Source organism: Anser cygnoides, chromosome 1 (assembly GCF_040182565.1).
Source record: "Anser cygnoides isolate HZ-2024a breed goose chromosome 1, Taihu_goose_T2T_genome, whole genome shotgun sequence".
NCBI lineage: Eukaryota > Metazoa > Chordata > Aves > Anseriformes > Anatidae > Anser > Anser cygnoides.
In genome coordinates, this window is record NC_089873.1 from 111383144 (window position 1) to 111402144 (window position 19001).

A 19001-nucleotide genomic window follows, 5' to 3' on the forward strand; every position below is an offset into this window, starting at 1 on the left:
GTGTGATTGCAAGCAGAACCAACAACGTTTTTTCCTTTCCTGTTCCCTACTCAAAGAGCCGCACAGCTCTTTTGATCTTATTTCTGTCTGTTTCTACCTGCATAGGGTCTGAATGCTTGTCTATCTCAGACATAGAGTAGGGACCTGAAAAACTGTTTTGCTTTGCTCTGAAAGCAGCTCTCATCTCAAGATATACCAATTCTCATCAGTCTGTTCTATTTACAGCTTTCTGCCATCCCCAGCCAGACACCCCTCTTAGTTCAGAGGGGTGTAACCAAAGGTGCAGACTTTTCTCTATAGCTTATTTTTGGTTTTGTTCAATGTTTACCTCATGTCAAACGTAATGACAGACACCAGAATAGGAAGCAAACCCTACCTCTCCTCACATGCAACTGCTCTAGAGCACCTGTCCTCACAACAGTTTTGTCCCTGGCTGCCTTGGAGAGTTGTACCAGTTATAATCCTCAGAGCCTGGATGGGGATTAACCCAGGAGATGCATTCTGTGGGTTCAAAGCCCTCCTCCAGAGTGCGGAGATGAGTGCCATTTGAACCTGCACACCTTCTGCTGCAGCAAGCTATGGTTGAACTGTCATTAATATGGGGGACTACTTAAAGTGCCTATTTCTGAGTAAATGAAAAGCTTTTTCTGTGTTTCTTCTGTCTCTCTATTCAGGGAACTTCTGAGCCTGTGAAGGAGCCTTGGATTAGTCAAGGGGTGTTTTCTGTTTGTTTTAGATGGCTCTTTGAGACTTCTGTTTGGTCTGTGTCCTTTCAGGAGTAGGGTGGTGCTTGAAAATGGGGTCGTCTCAGTCATTCTCAGAGACTTGGACATTAAGATCCTCCTAAATCCTCCTTTAGTCGCTGTAAATTGCTGAAAGCTTCTCTGTGCTGGGGTCTGCTTCTGACCAGGTCTTTTTATTCTGTGAGAACAATGGGATTCAGATGTTGGGGAGGGCTTGACGACTACTGTAATACAAATAATACGTTAGTATGACATGCCACTTGGAGTGTGAAAAGCATAGTATAAAATCCCAACAGCTGCATTCCTTTGCTGTTCTGGCAAATAAAACTCAGTTGCAAACACAGAAAGTGGATGCGTGTGCACCTGAAGCAAAATCATCTTTCAGCCTGAGAGAATTCTAGTGGAAACTGTTGTGCCGTGTGTGCCAAGTCTCAGTTGTGATTGTGGTGAGCTGCCTTTCCCACATACCTCCCCCAGGCAACAAAAGAATCAGATGCCAGGATTTTTGCTAGCTTGGCATTACACAAAAGGCCTGTGGGGTGGGTACAATGGAATTTAGGCTGGGCATGGAGGCAGGACACAGCAGCATGAGTCTCCAGCAAACAATAGCAACAGCAGGATCAAAACAGCAGGCAGAAAGCATATGCAGAATTACCAACAGAAAATATCTGGAGCTACAAGGGCATTACATCCTTAGCCTTGTCCCCAAGCGGGATTCCACTGTTGCTATTGTAACCACTACTGAATCAGACATGTATTTCACACAGTGCAATGCATATTATCCCAAAAAGAAGGTGAAACTCATAGGGATTAACCTAAGGCAACAAATTCCAGTCTATTCCTTCAGGTTTACAGGGCATTAAACCAACCAATGTCCAGACTTCCATCGCATAACAGAGGCACAAGCATCAATGCACAGAAGCAGCAGAATAGAAATTCAGACCAGCTGCCAACAACAGAACCTGGTATACAAGAAAGCAGGGAAATATATGCAATCATACTTAAATAATAAGTGTCCAGATGAGAAACACTGGAGAAAAGAGTCATTTCATTTGCACAGAAACCTGCTAGCTTATTTTTGCCTTTTAGAGGGGGAGGACAAGGAGGGGATAAAAAATGTTTTCTGCTCACTGTCTTGATTCTACAAGACATAAACATATGACAAGCTAGTTGAAAAACAGCTTATGTTAGAGGGGAAACTCATAGGAAAAAAAGTTAATTTAAAAATATGAATCCCTTCATATATATATATATATATATATGGCGTAAAGGAGAAAAACACTTCTGGATCTAAAGTTTTGGAAGTGCACCTGCTTTGTGTGAGAAGTCATTCTCAGGTCTGGATTTTTGTCCCATCTTTACTGTATTGGCATTGAGGGAAGAGGGAGAGAGAAGGATCAAAGTGAAAATATGGCAAGTAAAAATGGCACATTTCGTTTTTTCAAAACTATGAATAATTTTGTTGAAAAAGAAATGAAAAGGGTAGTGAAAAATAGATAAATGGTATATTGTACTGGAGGGGAAAACTCTGAACGATAATGTTCATCACAGCATTATCAGTGAACTTGGAGCACCTTCATATGGTTACTAGAACTTATTTTAAACCATTTTACCAATCCTAACACAGTCATATAGCAGCATGCAGAAGTGTCTGCATCGTTTGTGATTTAGGCTGTGCTGGCATTCAACATTACAACACAAGACCAAAAAGAAAAAAGAAAAAAAAAAGTCTTATTATTGTAACTAGCCTAAATATTTTGTTAAAATCCTTTCTTCAGTATGATTCTTTGGGCCTGAATTTAGTGCTACAGACGGAAATAAAAGGTTTTACGCAGCTGATAATTTTCTATAATTGGCATTGCTTTTAGAGTTTAACCTCTGCCTGCTACATTCTCAGGCCATTTTCCAGTAGGCAATACATATGCTTCTGAAGTTAGAAAACAGCTAAAAAACCAACCTGAATAAATGGATCCTGTCCATAATGTGTAAATGACCAATAATTAGTCTTCAAGTACTACACGGAAGCTTGAAGTGGGAATTGAATGACATTTTATTTTTGAAGAGGCCTTCCAAATAAAAAGGTCTTCAGTGTATATGAAAAATAACACATACAGAGCCTTAAAAACATTTCCCACTCCTCACAGTAGAGCAGTTCAGGTCTGCCAGAATGGTACTTCCCAGCTTAAGAAGTGATAGACATAGAATAACTTTCAGTCAACTCAGAGAAGAAAATTGTCAAGACTAAGGGCAGAACACACTATACATTTCAGAAACAGCTGCCAAGTTAGATTTCAGTTCTGGGCAGCCAGTGAGGAGATTTCCAAAACTGCTCATGCTATATTAAGCAAGAGTACCTGGACAGAAATCGAAAGCAAGTGTTAAAAATCTCTTTGCTAATCCCATCTTTATGATTCGTACATGTTGGTTTCCTAATATGATCATGGGGACTAGGGCCTGTTAGCAAAACAGCCATGGCTTTCCACAGTTTTACCTGGCTTGCAAAGAGGTAAAATACCCCTATATAAAACCATGTGCAAACTCCTGACACAAATCAGATGGCAAATACCAGATTCTGGTTATAGAAGAGAAAACAAGAGTTAGGCCATCAGTGTTTATTCACTCATTCGGCCCTAATACAAAACTATCTTTCAGCAGGGTCTGGTATCAGAGCAATCATGACAGATTTAGAGGCAGCTTAGTTCAATGCTCTACTGCCGAGACATGACAGTCTGCCAACAATGCTCTTTCCTGTAAGCTTAATGGGCACAGTAGCAGAGCAGCAGTCGCTGGTGACAACTCACACACAATTCCTTAAGGTCCACCTGGCACTGGCTTTCTAAGATGGCCTCCAAGGCTCATCTTGTCAAATATTTTTTCATGTGTTTTAATGCCTGATGGCAAAAATGAAGGCTGAGAAAACACAAATAACTAACCAAAGTAGCCAGGAATTTTGGTCTGAATCATGGGAGTTTTGTTTGTAAGTTTTTGCTATAGAGTATTAAGAAAACAAACAACCCTGTTTTATTAACAGTTTCTGTGATATTCCAGATATCAGAAATTCATTCTTCAAAATCTGCTGAAACGTTAAAAGCTCTGTTTGATGAAATATTGGGGTCAGCGCTAACTTGTTCCTACAGCCTCGAACAACAAGTGAAAAAAGCTCTCAGATCTGATCTGCAGTGTGACTCATCGTGCCTTGACATTTCCCCAGCCGCTGGAAGCAAAAGCAGAGCGCAGGCTCATTCTTCAAGAGAGAAACTCAGCACATCGCTTTGGGAAGGCTGATGACCGGTTCTTTCTAGTGATTTTTTGTGCTGATACCGTGATCCGGGTTATTCTCGTCAGCCAGCAGCCAGGGTCGGGTGGGAGAGCGAGAGCAGAGCTGCTCCAGGTTACAGAGTAAACAGAGGGTAAGCAGAGGGCTGACCACTCTGCCTCGCCGCCGGAGCCAGGCTGATTGCTGAAAACATTAGAGCAGCAGCCCTGGCAGCAGGCGGCTCTTCAGCCTCCAGGCCACCATAAAACAGGAGCTCCTTTTTTCCACAAGAAGAAAAGACCAGTGTCTCTACAGCAAGCACTTTACCACATGGTTCTTCTGGTGGAGAGAAAAAAGCCTGACACTGTAACTCAGAAAGGGGGGGGGGGGGGGGGAAGGAGAGAAAAAAAAAAAAAAAGCTGCTCTTTTTCTGTGCTTGTGTACAGCTTCCTTATTTGTTAGGGAAACAAATACAGGCAATATAAACAATACAACACAAACACATCAGACATGATTTATTAGTATTATATACTTGCTTTTCTGAGTTCTTCGTCACTGCTTTTTCTGCACAGCTGTGACACCAAACTAACTTAAGGACTCTACTGCATGAAGGTGCTACCTTTTCCAGCCCCAGATCTCAATGCATTTCATACAGAAAAGGCAGACTGCAAGTAAGGCTGGGCTGTTTCTCCACCACATGATACATGGGTACACCCAGCCTTCACCAAAGCCTCGCAGCTTTTTCTAACACGTTCATTAACATGCTGCTAATGATAAGCATCAACTCCATTTTACCTAAAGGGAAAGTGAGTCAGGAAGAGCTGGGCTGGTCAGTCTAAAGATAGAGATGGACCCAGCAATCTCTCAAGGTCCATTTTGGAGTGTGTTACACCTCTTACTGTGGCAGGTCCATGTTCGATGTAAGAGGACTTACTGAAACATGAAGATACTTTAAGATATCCAAACAGAGTGACCTATAATATATACTGCCATCATGCAGTGATTGCAACCTATATTTACACAGCTAACGGTTTACTCTTCTTTTTTTTTTTTTTTTAATTTTATTTCTGCTGTAACTGATAAAAAAAAGGACACAGAGTCTGTGGTTATCATCAGATAGCTGTTTCAGAATAATTCAAAAGAACTGGAATCCTTTTCCTCTATTTTAAATTTTTTTTTATATTTTCAAAATTATTTACTCTTTAAAATCTTACATTCTCCATCTACAACATACCTGATTCTAGCAGAAGTGTCTTAATGTTGCTATGGTTCTCAACCATATTTCCGCTGACATAACTGGAAATAGTGATATCGTAGTAGCAAACCACTTGAGCACTAAATGTCTGCCAGTGATTCCTACCTCCCCTTAATGTTGCAAACTCTGCAATGTTGTAAACTGATTTAAAAAAAAAAAAAAAATCTTTCTATCTAGAACATCTTCCTACATGCTCACAAACTGCCTTCAGCAGCTCTAAACATGCAAACTGAGATCTGTGCCTCTAAAAGCACACACCACTGCTTGAAGTAAATGTTTAGCTCCATTAGCTTCAAGAAGGAGAATATTTATACCTCAGTAAATGTTCACATCCCAAAAGGCAAGTGATCACAAAGTGATCTAGACTATCTGGACTTGAGGTCTGCCTTAATATGTTGTGTTTTGATTTCTCATGATGTGACAGAGATTGTGTCAGGCAGAGTAGTCAGTTACAAAAGCCTTTTCTAGGTCCATCACGTGAGGAACTGATGAGAGCTTTTGGGAGCTTAGGCCCTGGCTGCCCTCAAATTACAATGGTTACCACCCTGAGTTACGCATGTCCCCATGGACGTATGTAACTTGGGTTAAAAAATGCTCCTGCCAGAAGTATAGCTATAGCTGGAGCATCTAGTGGGGATGCACACAACAGTTCAGCAGCTGATGAACCACCCTCTCCATCACTCATTCATGTTTTAAATTACTAACAGCATTTACCTCCTTTCTGGCAGTTTAATTCTCATATTCCAAGGTGCTTTCAAAAAGTCAGTATTCCTATCTATAATGAGTTCATGGGAAGCGTTTTCTTAAAGTTCACAAACAGGGTTTACAGCAGAACTAGGAACCTGCTTTAGGTCTCCCAAATAAATGATGAGTGCTTTAACTGCTATTATAAAATCTTACTGTATTTAACCAGCCCAGTAACACATGGTCTGGCTCTCCTCTGCAGACACAGCTTAAAATATACACCAAGGAAGCAATGGGGATTTGAATGGAGTTTGCAAAAGAATTATCAGGAAATATTTTGAAATTCAGATTTTCCTTCATACTCTTCAAAGAATTATGTTCACTAATCTTACAGTGAAGCCAGACAGAGATTCAAGCTGGAGCAGCCAAAGCAGACATTTGGATAACAATGTTTTCATCAGTGTTTTGTACAGGTTTTGATAGATATTATCTCTCCCATGCTGGTTGATTGCTTGCTCCAATCCCTCCTACACATCTCTCAATTTCTTCATTCCCCCATACCCAGCAAAACACTAAAATGAAATTGCTATCATTGTGCTCGTAGGTAATATTTCTTCTCTTTGCTTTCTGTCCCATCTATTTAAAATCATAATCTCTTCAAGACAGAGGCTGTCTTTTTTGTGTGTTTGTAAATTATGTGACATAGGATACCTAAACTGAAGACAGGCCTTCAGGCACTAACAGATGAACTTTGGCACTTCTTGATGAAGTGATTAAATGCACCTACCTCACATTTCTGCCAGAGGTCACTGTCATCCTGGAGCAAAGGGAGATATGTGCTTGCTCTTCAGCCATCTCACTTCACTGCTCAGGCTATTATATTATACACCTACAACTGTCTATACGAGTTTCAGTGCCAAGCTGTGAATTGCAACAATTGAGAAAAACAATTAAACTGTTCATCCATCCATATCTCATAAAAGATTTTCCTCAACTAAAGATCCATATATCTCAGAATAAAAATATTGTGACAGTGTGAGCATGTTTAGCACTTCAGAAGAAGAATTTACACAGAATAAGTTGTACAGCTCCTTAGTAAAGAAGTTTCCATCCTTCTGTAAGATCATTTTTAAAGGAGTTGCTGTAGAAACAGCAGAAATTTCTCTAAGGCTACAAGAGAGCTTGTATTGTATCCCTAATTCTACTGTCTCAACGACGTAAATAATTGAGTAAGTCACAAACATTTATAGATATTTCTTCAGTGGCCTAAAGCACATTTAGGCAAATTCAATTCCTGTGAGTTTGAGAGAGCTGGATTTCTAGCTGCAATATAAACACCTCTCATATAGCCTGTGATATCACACCTGTGATATATACACCTCTCACTCCAAAATACAACAAAAGAAATTTTTGACGTCAATTAAATAAGTAGGTAATATCACTTTTATTTATGTTCTCAGGGAGTTTAACAGTTAAATATTTCACAGTAGATCAGGAATAAGACTTGGGGCACCTTTTTTGGCTTCTCAGGAACAGCAGACAGCTATTTCTTCCCTGGCTGGCCCTGGCATCTAACTGAGACTAGGGCTGCTGGGCTTGCCTCTCACCCATGCATCCACACTGTCCTGTGAACTGGACAAGAGAAAAGCAGCCCTGCCTACCATTATCCTTCATCACAAGTAGTTTCCAAAGTTTCTATCCTTGTGTCTTCCTCCCTAAATTATCCAGTCCAAGAAGAGAAAGTGTTTTTGCCAAGGGGGCAAAAAGGCTACCCAGAGCACAAGCAGCAGAGAAGGATCATACATTTGCATCCAGCATTCTTCCCTGAGCAAGAGCTGTGGTGTCACTGCAGAAGAGGTCATGGAGAGAAACCCAGAGATGAGTTTGGTCCACCAAGAGCTCTTGCTTTCTCCTCTCAGAGGCCCATTGTAAAAAAGGAAATGGGATCACAGAGATCAGAGGTTTCAGATCCAAGCAGCCCATAAAGATAAGTAATGTTCTCAATTCTCCCTTCATTCATTCACAAAGGCATGATAACCAGACAGAGCTGCACTACTGACACATGAGGGAAAAGGAAATTAGTAGGGAAATCCTGTGGCAACAATTAGAAAAGGAGGTAAGGGAAAGCAAAACAAAATAAGACAAACTTTTATTTCTGCTCAACCCCTCTTCTTTCTACCACACAGTTTCTACCGAGTTATATCCTTCCTATTGAATTTACCAAGAATTATTCTCTGCTTCCTATCTGCCCCTCTTAGTAGGCAATTAATTCCCCAGCCTCAAATCAGCTGTGAAGGTGACTCAAACTCAAACCATATAGTTGTATCCTACTAGGCCACGTTTATCCCCCAGATGTATCCACTGCCCATTTTACCTCTCAGTACAAGTCTATACACAGCTCCAGGCCTGCACCTTGTGCAGTCCTTCTCTTCCGCTGAAGCCAAAAAGGGTTTATAAGTTTTGCTGAGTATCAGTTCATAGGTTCTGCCTGTGGGATACAAGTTGAACAGCCCTGGATTTTGCTACTGAAAAGGACCGATACAGAAAATCAGTCTGAAGATTTTCTCTTTTTTGTTGTTGTTGCTGTTTGTGTAGTTCAGGATATCCCTTTATAAATTGTTCCCTCTATAAATCTGTAAGGGCATAGACCATGCACATGTGTTTCCAATGTGATTTAAGAACACCTGTTTTATCACTGAAATAATATGGAAGGGTAAGCTTATCTATTCCATATTTTTAATTTGTTTTGGAAGCAAGGACTCATTTAATCACACTAGAACTTTCTGCTTGCTTAATCTCTCTCTCTTTTTCCCTCAACATTTCCCAATCCACATTCCTCTGAAAGTGGAAAGGGCCCTAAGCAATGATATGTTTGAAGTTTACCTGGCAAGAAAGAAACTCTTGGACTGAAATGTGTGTCCACAGATAAGGTGGGAAATGAACAGTGTTATGTGTTACGAAATTCACAATTTTTACTACAGGACAGCTAGACTGCGTTATTTCAAATATTGGCTGAACAGTATTTACTGATTGCTCTTAGATACAGCAAAAATATGTCACAGTTTGGAGTTGCTTTTTGTTTGCTTTACGTCAGTGAAATCTTCTTCCTCAACAAAAGAGTGTAGAAAAGTGTGCTCGTTATAATAAAAAGTAGAAAGACTTGAAAAGCAAGGTATGAAAAGCTCTGAAACAAAGGCAAACTCAATATTTTTGACTTTTTGTTAACAACTTAGTTTTGGTAACTTCCACCAAACCTGAAATCATATATGAAGTGGTCATTATATCAAAAAAAAAAAAAAAAGGATTTTTAATTCCAAAGATGGCAGATACGTTTTGATCTGCTGTAATACTAAAAAGTACATATAAGAAAAGGAGGTATGACACTTAATCATTTGCAACTGGTTTATACTTACTAAAACGTTTTAAAAGTGAATATATTATGAATGATTATAAAGTTGAGCAAATTTGAAGATTAATGAAATATTCCAAACGTTACATTTCTTTGTAAAAGACTACATCATAATATCTCTTCTGTCAGTGTCTAGGTTATCTTCCATTTATGGTTTCATCCTATCTAGGCAGTCCCTTCCTGTCCCGCTTTTTGGCTCAGGATACTCCACTCCCTTTTGTTTGACCAGTAGGAAATTCACAGTTCCAACAGGAAGGCCCCACCTTCACAAGAAATATCAGATGTTTTTTTTTATGATTCATTTTTTATGGATAACCTTGATTATATGACATGCATTTGATTTTTGTTTTAAAGAGATTTAGCTGAGTTTTGACGATTACTCTTTTCTTCTCTTAATTTGCATGTATACGTAGTACAGTTTCTCTTTCCTTCATTACATGAGTAACTTCAATTTCTCAGAGTTAGTAAAGAATGAAAAATTGTTTGATCTTTTTTCTCAGTCTTTTAATACAACAGTGTTTTCTGAGGGAAATTTCAGTTTTTCATGTACCTAATAGTTGATGCACATCTTGTTATCTGCTGGTTGAAAATCAGTGGGGATATGGAACTTCAGTCGGTTGCATACATGTAGACTTATAGACACAGAGCTTATGTTTCTAGCATAAGTCAAGAGTCTGCAGATAAAACACAGAAACTACAGAAGATTTTTCAGCCCTTATGAAGTAACATTTGAAAGCCAGGTGGAATACAGTACCATATTTCAAAAAGATACACAATGCCTATCATGAGGCAACTAAATTAGCCTGTATCCAGACTGACACACAAATGATGTAAACTGCAGCCTAGAATTGCTCAAATTTGGTGAGTCCACTTGCTCATTCCATCACCTCAGGCTATAAAAATGTGCTGTGTTTCCCCTTTGGTTTAAGAATTCACCCAGCAACAGTAATTAACATTATACAATTAAAAGTGTTTTAGTTATACCAAAAAAAAAAAAAAAGGAAACTTCACAGGAACCGCATGCAGTTTGGGATCCCAAATCCAGTCTTGATTGCATGTTGGTAAACATTCAAGAGAAAATGATACAGGCTTATCTTTCAATTTTAATTTATTAAAGCGAAAGTGGGAAAGCTCTTTATAGCTTTCACTGTGATACCTGAGATAAGAAAAGAACTTCAGAGATCAAATCCAGACCAAAACTGTGTGTGAGAAAGAAAAGAAAAAAAAAAAAAGAAAAAAAAAAGAAGGAAAAAAAAGATAGATTTTCAAAGTAGAAGTTAATATATGCCAACTTCTGGAAGCCTTACCTTCATTTTAAGGTTTTAATGGTAAAAGGAGATCATGCCTAAGATCAACTCATGTCTGCTGCAGCATAAATGCTACTGTATTAAAAATTTAAATGGTTTTAGACTATATACATAGTACATCAAGTCAACCTTTGATTGGGGAAAGAGTCTAAGGTTCTAAGGGGGGCACTGATTATCTCCAGGATTCTTCCTTGGCAGGAGTAGGGCTCACTCCCTGTTCCTCCATGCACCAGGAAAAACTCGTGCCAGCTTTTTAGATGGCTCAGCCTTGCTTTTACTTGCCTTGGCTTGTTTTCTCAGAGGGACTGCTTGTCCTGCCAGGGAAATTCCAGCTTCAGCTCCTGAAGAAGATGGCTGTCTCCCAAAAAGGCATGAAGCTCCAGCTTCTTGGTCTCACTAGAAGCAGGGTTAAGATTTATGCCTGGGATTTCATAGGTTATGCAGCTTCCTTTCTGTGCAGAGGGCTTCTTTTTAATGGTTGTCTTGATGGTAAAGATGACACCTGTGGACACCTTGGGGAATGGCTCCAGAAGAAGGGCATGGCCTACTGCCCTGGGGCAGAGATAAAAAACACTTCTTCTGTTCTATCTGTGGAAGTCAAGATTATTTTGGAATTTCCTGCTACAATGGCCAGGGCAGTGGGTGAGACCTAGGGATTTTTTGGCAGGAATCACCTGGCTCTTTTTTTTTTTTTTCTTTCTCCTGCAGTCCTCACTGAGGCAATAGGGAACAGGCAGGGCAGAGATGCAGGAGGAGGAAGGAACCCCCTGCACATTCTTTGCCTGTCAGGGAGGGCAGAAACCTTTATTTGGCTGTCACATATCCTTAGGTCTGCACTTGTGAACAGTACAGGCTCTCCATATATCCTGACATACAGTGAGTAAGAGAAGAAGACACAGATGTCCTTGTGAAGCTTTTTGGCCAATATTTACTCTAGACTGGGGGGAAGAGGAGATGTGGAAAGACTCTATATGTGGCTTGTCAATTAGTCAATAATTATGAAAACTACTTAATTCACAAATTGGACTAAAGAACCTCTGGAGGTTTATTCCAACCTAAATTATTCTATGTAACTCTGAATCTATGATATTTATTTTCAGGTAGGTTTTCCAAAAAGCTATTCCAGTTACATTGCCTGAGTGATATCTGAAAGTTAGATTTTTCACATTCTCTCAAATATGGTTACAGTATACCAAGCTTGGCTTTACATCATTGCTTTATTACTCCTGGACCATCATCCTTGCCAGGAAATGATGAGACGAACTCTACTTTCAAGTTATGCAATGACATAAATTCATGGCATTTAGCTATATGTTTCTGTTGTTCATCCCCTGGTAATGAACCCCTTTTATAAATGTTCTTTGCATTTGCCTGTCCTGTACATAACACATTCACTGACATGCAATCTTAGTCATCCTGTTATCCTAAGACGATCACACTGGAGCTGGAAGGAGAAAATCTCCATGCAGAAAACTAATCCTGTGACATTTTCAATGTGACAAGAACCAGGACATGCTGTAATTCTAACCAGACAGTCTGTTATTGAAAGATACATGGTCCAATTTCTTGTCTAAATCTCCAGCATTTAATAGGGACCAGGACTTTTGGGTGCTAATCTAAGCCAAATTAAACTTTGCATACTTTGAGGCTTAACTATCATTACCATATTATGTACTTCTTCAATATTGTGTAACTCTTTCACTTCTTCCTGTTTGTCGTGTAATTTCTTCATTGCTGCTTTTTGATGAAAAACAATGCAAATGTTGTGTTGTTTTTTTTTTTAAAAAAAAGTAGAAGCAATGAATATTAGGCATCAGTTACACTTTAATATTTTAAATTTATCTTTTTTTATTGTTATAAGACTACTTCAGAAGAAAAAAAAAATATATATATAAATCTTCTGCCTGAAATCTATGGAAGGAGAAAAAATCTCATGTAGGGAACTCAGGGGGAACAGGAGACCACTGAAGAAGAAGAATAGTGCTAATGTCCAAGAATAAAAACAACTGACTAGCAGGGTAAATTTGCACAGTCCTCTGGTAACTTTGGAGACATTTATGTTTTAAAAAAACACTATTAAATTTTGAAATTAGAAGTTACAGTCAATAGGAAAAAAATAATTTTTTTAAAGGCATGATTGACCTGTCTGTATTCAGCACGTTGGAACAAGGTCACTTTAATATAACAATAACAATAACAATAAAATAACAATAACAATAACAATAACAATAACAATAACAATAACAATAACAACAATAAAATAACAATAACAATAACAACAATAACAATAATAATAAAAGAAATCTATTAATTTATGCCAGTCTGCCAGAAAAGTTGCCATTGATCTGTATATATTTTACAGACCAAAGTCTCAGTAATACTGTTTCCTAACTATCTCCATCTGGATTACTGAGTTCTGAAATGTATAGCAAAGCTTTTCCCATTTGGATCATGATTTTAACCAGAGCATAGATCATTATAAACCCCAGAATCTTTGAGCCAAGGGATTTTGCATATTGCAAGAGTCCCACGGGTTATATTACTGAAGGTGTAAATCACAGATTGCTGTTTACCAAGAAATGCCATGGGTTACACTGACTAATACCAAATATTTAGGAAATAAAATGCTTTTGTGCATCCTCAATTCACATTTATAACAGCATTATTAGTGGAGTAGAATTTCCTCCTGAGAACAACTGAAAGGGTCCTTTTAACATGACCTCAGTGCTTGTCACTCTTACATTCATTGAGCACAAACAGCTAAAAGCAAATCTTATTCATCTCTCCAAGTTTGTTTCATTAAGATGCCACAGCACTGACAGCACCCTGAATACCTCCAAACACCCAAGACTTGGCTTTCTGGGCTCAGGGTTGAACCTAGAGACAATGCAGATTGGGGCCTTGAAATGGAGACGCAGAAGCTGCTTCAGCATGGGACTGCCCCTTCTTCACACAGGGCTTCTGGAATTGACCTGCCCTTGCCCGTTAGGAATGAGGTCCTGGCTGGGCCCATGGCCTGCAGTAATGCCTTGTGATAGCTGACCATAGTCATCATCCCTATCCCACCCCACCCCATTCCACCTTGTGGGGGCTGAGGGATGGGTCTGGTCAGGGAGGGAGAGCATAGCTTTGTGGGCCCGTCTCCAGCCTTCAGTCCAAGGACTGCACAGTCCAAGACAAGCACATTTAACTGAGCATTAAACAGATAAATTAAAAGTCATTGAATAAAGCAGTAATGATTTAATCTCTCCCTGAAGTGTGTCATCTCCTATCAAGCAGCACTTAACTTCAGCTCTAACCAGGACCCAAGGAAAACAGATTGCAAAACTGCATTCAGACGAGAAATCCCTGTCAGCCATGTTGAAGTTGCAAGCTGATAGTGACAATTAACGTTTTCCAGCCAAACACAAATACAATGGTGGAACATAAAAGAGGTTTATGAGAAGTACCAGGCTGGCCCTGCTGGAAGCTCCATTCTTCAATTTTTCCACAGGCTCGGTACAACATGGACAGCAGAAAGTAATTGGTGTTCTCGCTTCCCGCCCTATGTGTTTTAAGCAACTGCTACATGGGGTGGAAAGTTTAGCTCTGTCTCGGTGCCCATTCTATGTTTGGTGTTTTGGCTGAGGCTGCCGAGGAGCAGGTTGTGTGAGGTTACTTTATATAATATGTATTGGCATCCACTAGCAGCTGGCATCTGACCACCAAGTCCTATCACACGTGTGCCCACCAGCCCCCCAGACACACAGGTAGCAGGCAGTACTGACTTGCAGTCACTACCAGCTTGGTCCAGATTTGATTAAGTGGCTTGAACTCTATCCACTACAAATCCCTGAGTCACCCTGTTCTGCAATTAAAAAAAAATTCCAAGACGGAGATCCTTTTTGCTTGCCCGTCTGCTGAAGACTTGGACCTATGGATGAAAAATTAAACAAATAGAATGCTGTATGTGTCACAATATTCATTTAATACATGCACACTACATAATTCATTTCATGTTGCCTCCTCTCCAGGTTTCAAGGAATTCCAGACTGAATTTATCTGCTCATCTGACATACATCTGAGCATTCAGCTTTGCAGTTCAATCCCTCTTCATGCACATAAGAAACCTCTTAAAAGACCTAAACATCTTTTTGACATTAATTTTCATATTATGCACCTCAGTTTTAAATGTCGCTATATTTGTATTTATTCATCAGGCCACTGAATCTTATGTGTAATAATTTCCAAGAAGCACAGAAACACATTAGGCTTTTTTTTTTTTCCAAACTGAGAGACATAAGACAGATATAGTACTACCAGAAACAACAAAACTTCCTGTTTAAGAAAACTATAATACAGACACAAATAATCACAAAGCAAGGTTTTATATTTACATCATATGCTGTCATTTCTTGTAATCACTTTAAAGAGGCCACAACCTTTTTTCAGCCCTTAATCATTGTCTGTTAGACACCTAAGTCACAAGATCCACAGTCAACAGAAACTCATTTCCCCTCATTTCCTCACTGGTTTCAGACAAGCTAGTACTTCAGGACAGTGCTACCTACTGTATATGCAATTCTTATAAAACCATCTCTTTTAATTTTCTTTCTGTTTGGGGATCTAAGACGTGTGTGCTCGGAACAACAGTGACATTAATAAAAAGGTCAAATAAAAGTGCTTATATTGGGCCAACAAAGCTGGGATCAGAGCCAGACTTTTATAGGCTAGCTTTGGCATTAAAGTAGACATTCCACTATCCTGAAAGCCAGATGTACTTAGTTGCTCTCCTCATCACTACAATCAGAATTCTTTGATGATTCTGAAGCTAGAAAATTACTATTTAACCAGTTGTTCAGTTCCTCCCTTATATCTATCCCAGGAATTGGAGAATGGTCTTCTTCTGTCCTTAGTTTTATTTCAGATCTGCATAAGCACTCATTTCTTCTAGCTCTGGAAGAGGAATAAAGTACTTTGCATACAAAGTCCTCCAACCTCTGAAAAAGAGCAGATGAGAAAATAACTTTGGCACCATGACTGATTTAGTAGTCTAAAAGAGGCTGTTGAGGCAAGTCAGGTCTAGGATAGGAGGAGTTCCAAATGCTGAGTAGTCAGTGGAATCAGCAGATTGACCACAATAGTAACAAAAATATTGCTGCATCAATTCCTTCTCTATGGTTTTGACATTTTCTTGAACAAAGCCTGGCATTAATCTTTCTACATATTTTTTTACTCCACTGCTGATCTATTGATTTTGGTGGAAGGGTACCTATAGAATAAGGTATTACTTTGACTAAGTAACAACATTGAATCTCTTTGTGAGAAGTTAAACCTGAACTGAGAATTAATGAGAAAGTGAAGTCAGTAACATGATGTCCAGAAAAAGACAAAGAATGAAACTTCAGCTCAAAGTGCCAAGATTCAGGGCCATACTAATGAAGCAGTTAGTTCCTTGCAGATAGTTTTGATAATAAAATCTAGATGAATATTTTCTGGTCTTCTTATAGTCCACATAAATTCATACTCATGTTGTCATTGGAATACCTTCTCCCTTCCTGAGAGATTTTCCAGGAGAAAGCAATGCGGTCCATAATTCAGGTTTTAAAGGACCAAACTACTGTATGCATAAAATAGCTGGAGCTTTGTCAATTTCATCCTCACAGCTTGCTCTCCAGAGCCGAGCTGGCAACAGAAGTGGAAGGAGGTGTCAGAACCATTTGCTGCCTTTGGGACAAAAATGGTGATTTTAAGCATGTGGGTTTCTTCTGTGTTTTCTGTCTTCTTGAGAGAAAAAAAAAAAAAAAAGTGTTATTATTTCACACTTGGATGCTACTAGTCACAAAAATTTAGGCATTATAGAGGTAATACCTAAGATAATTTGAAGAAAAGATATATACTTTACCTACACCTACCATAAGATATCAAAGTTATAGTGAAAAAAATACCCATTCATTGTAGTGCTTTTGTTTTCTTTTGTTTCCCCGTGAATTATACATTTCTCAATATTTATTTAAAAAAAAAAAAAAAAAAAAAAAAAAAGAAAGAAAAAAGCTCCAAATTTAAGTTTTCTTTATACAAGTTTAAAACTTAAGCTGCTATATTGTTGTCAATGGAGCTGTATAGTATGACTCATTTAAGAAGTGGCCAATCTGCTTTAGAGATTATTTTAAATGAAGTTTCATTATTTTGGGATATTAAACTTAAATCTAACTGAAGGTGGAAAAGCTGTTTAATGTAAGTACTTTTTAAAAATTCTCTTTTTTTTCCAAAAATGAAATATTACCACTATCCTAGTAACACCACTCAGCCTTGCTGAATATTGCCAGTGTGAATATTTCCATCAACTTCAATATTGTTTCTTGCAGTCTTATGCAGTATTGAGCCATAGGGAACTTTCCTTTTATTTTTTTTACAAATGGGATGTATCTTGGAAAACACTTGGGGAACTTCTAGGATAAAGAACACTCTTTCTCTAGAATTTGGATTTTAACCACCCAGAGAGAAGACAGAATTTCATTATGAGCTTTGATGAACTCAGGGCTTTTAGACTTTTCACTGGATCCTTAATATCAAGCTAATTAGAGTGTGATATCTTCCCAATACTCTCAAGTCTTGAAGCTCCCATCCTGAAGCTCCAAACCTCCTATCTCAGCTTGACTTCTGGGGCTTCTAGGTTCTTCTGTCTCTGTCATACAGACTGGTGAAGAGCTGGAAGCCACCAAGCTTTCTCCATTTTTTTTTTTCCTCTGGATTTATTTGCTTGAAAAATTACTCCTTTTGTTCTAATACAGTGAATACTTTTTTTTTTTTTTTCGGTGTGTCAGATTTCCCAAAGAGTATTTCCAGCAAGTAAAGTCCCATATCTGTTAATCCCTTTACTGCCAGCAACTAGCTCTTAATCTGATTAAGGAGAAAAAAATAATAATAATTAAAAAAAATTCCTCATAAACTAACTTCCAGGGGAAAGAAAGGATCCACAACTTGATCCGTATTATACAGCTCCACTTTTGAAGAGTGCCATCCTGTATGCATTTAGGTCTGGACTAAAAGATTTCAGAGATGAAGCCCCTATTAAAATAAATAAATAAATAAACTTTTGATTTGCAAGTTCACATAACAGATCTCCATTGGAATTCTTTTTAAATATGAAGTCATATCTGGGTTATGACTCCTTAAAGCTGTCAGAACCAAAGACAATTTAATTCAATTACAATCATGTTATAAGAAGCCTAAAATCAGTCTCACTGTCAGTGATTCATAGAATCACAGAATGGTTTGTGTTGGATGAGACCTTAAGGACCATATAATACATGCTCCTCCCTCCCCCCCCTCCGCCCCCCCAGCTCCCCCAGCATGGGCAGGAATACCTCCCACTAGACCAGGTTGCTCAAAGCCCCATCCAACCTGGCCTTGAACACTTCCAAGGATGGGCATCCACAACTTCTCTGGTCAACCTGTTCCAGTGCCTCACCAGCCTCATAGTGAAGAACTTCTTCATAATGTCTAATCTAAATCTATGCTTTTTTAGTTTAAAACCATTCCCCCTACTCTCCCTGACAAAGAGTCCCTCTCCAACTTTCCTGTAGTCCCCTTTTAGGTATTGGAAAGTCTCCCCAGTCTCCCCAGAGCCTTCTCCAGGCTGAATAAACCCAACTCCTTCACCCTGTCTTTATAGGAGAGGTGCCCCATCTCTTTGACCATCTTTGTGGCCTTCCTCTAAACTCATTCTAATAGGTCCGTGTTCTTGTGCTGGGAGACCCAGATCTGAATGCAGAACTCCAGGGGGGTCTCACAAGAGTAAAAGAGGAGAATCACCTGCCTCAACCTGCTGGCCATGCTTCATTTGATGCAGCCCAAGATATGGTTGCCCTTCTGGGCTGCAAGCGCACATTGCTGGCTCATGTGCTTCTCATCCATCAACACCACCAATTCCTTCTCATCTGGATTGCTCTCAACCCAATCTCTGCCCAGCCTGTATTTGTGCTTGGAATTGCCCTGGCCCAGGTTCAGAACCTTACGTTTGGTCTTGTTGAACTTCATGAAGTTCTCACAGGTACACCTCTCAACACTGTCAAGGTCAATTCTTTATATTTATATTACATATATTCTTTATATTATATATGATTATATTATATATTATTATTATTATTATATATTATATATTATATATATTATTATATTATTGTATATTTCATTATTAAACTATTAATATTGTTCTTTATATATAACCTATAAAAACTGGAAAGATTAAGTTTGTGGTGGAAATGCTGATAGAATAGTATTTTAGTATAACTATTTTTCTACAATTTGGCAGTTTCATAAAAATCGGTGTTATGTTTTTTTCTGAGCTCACACATACTCTTTA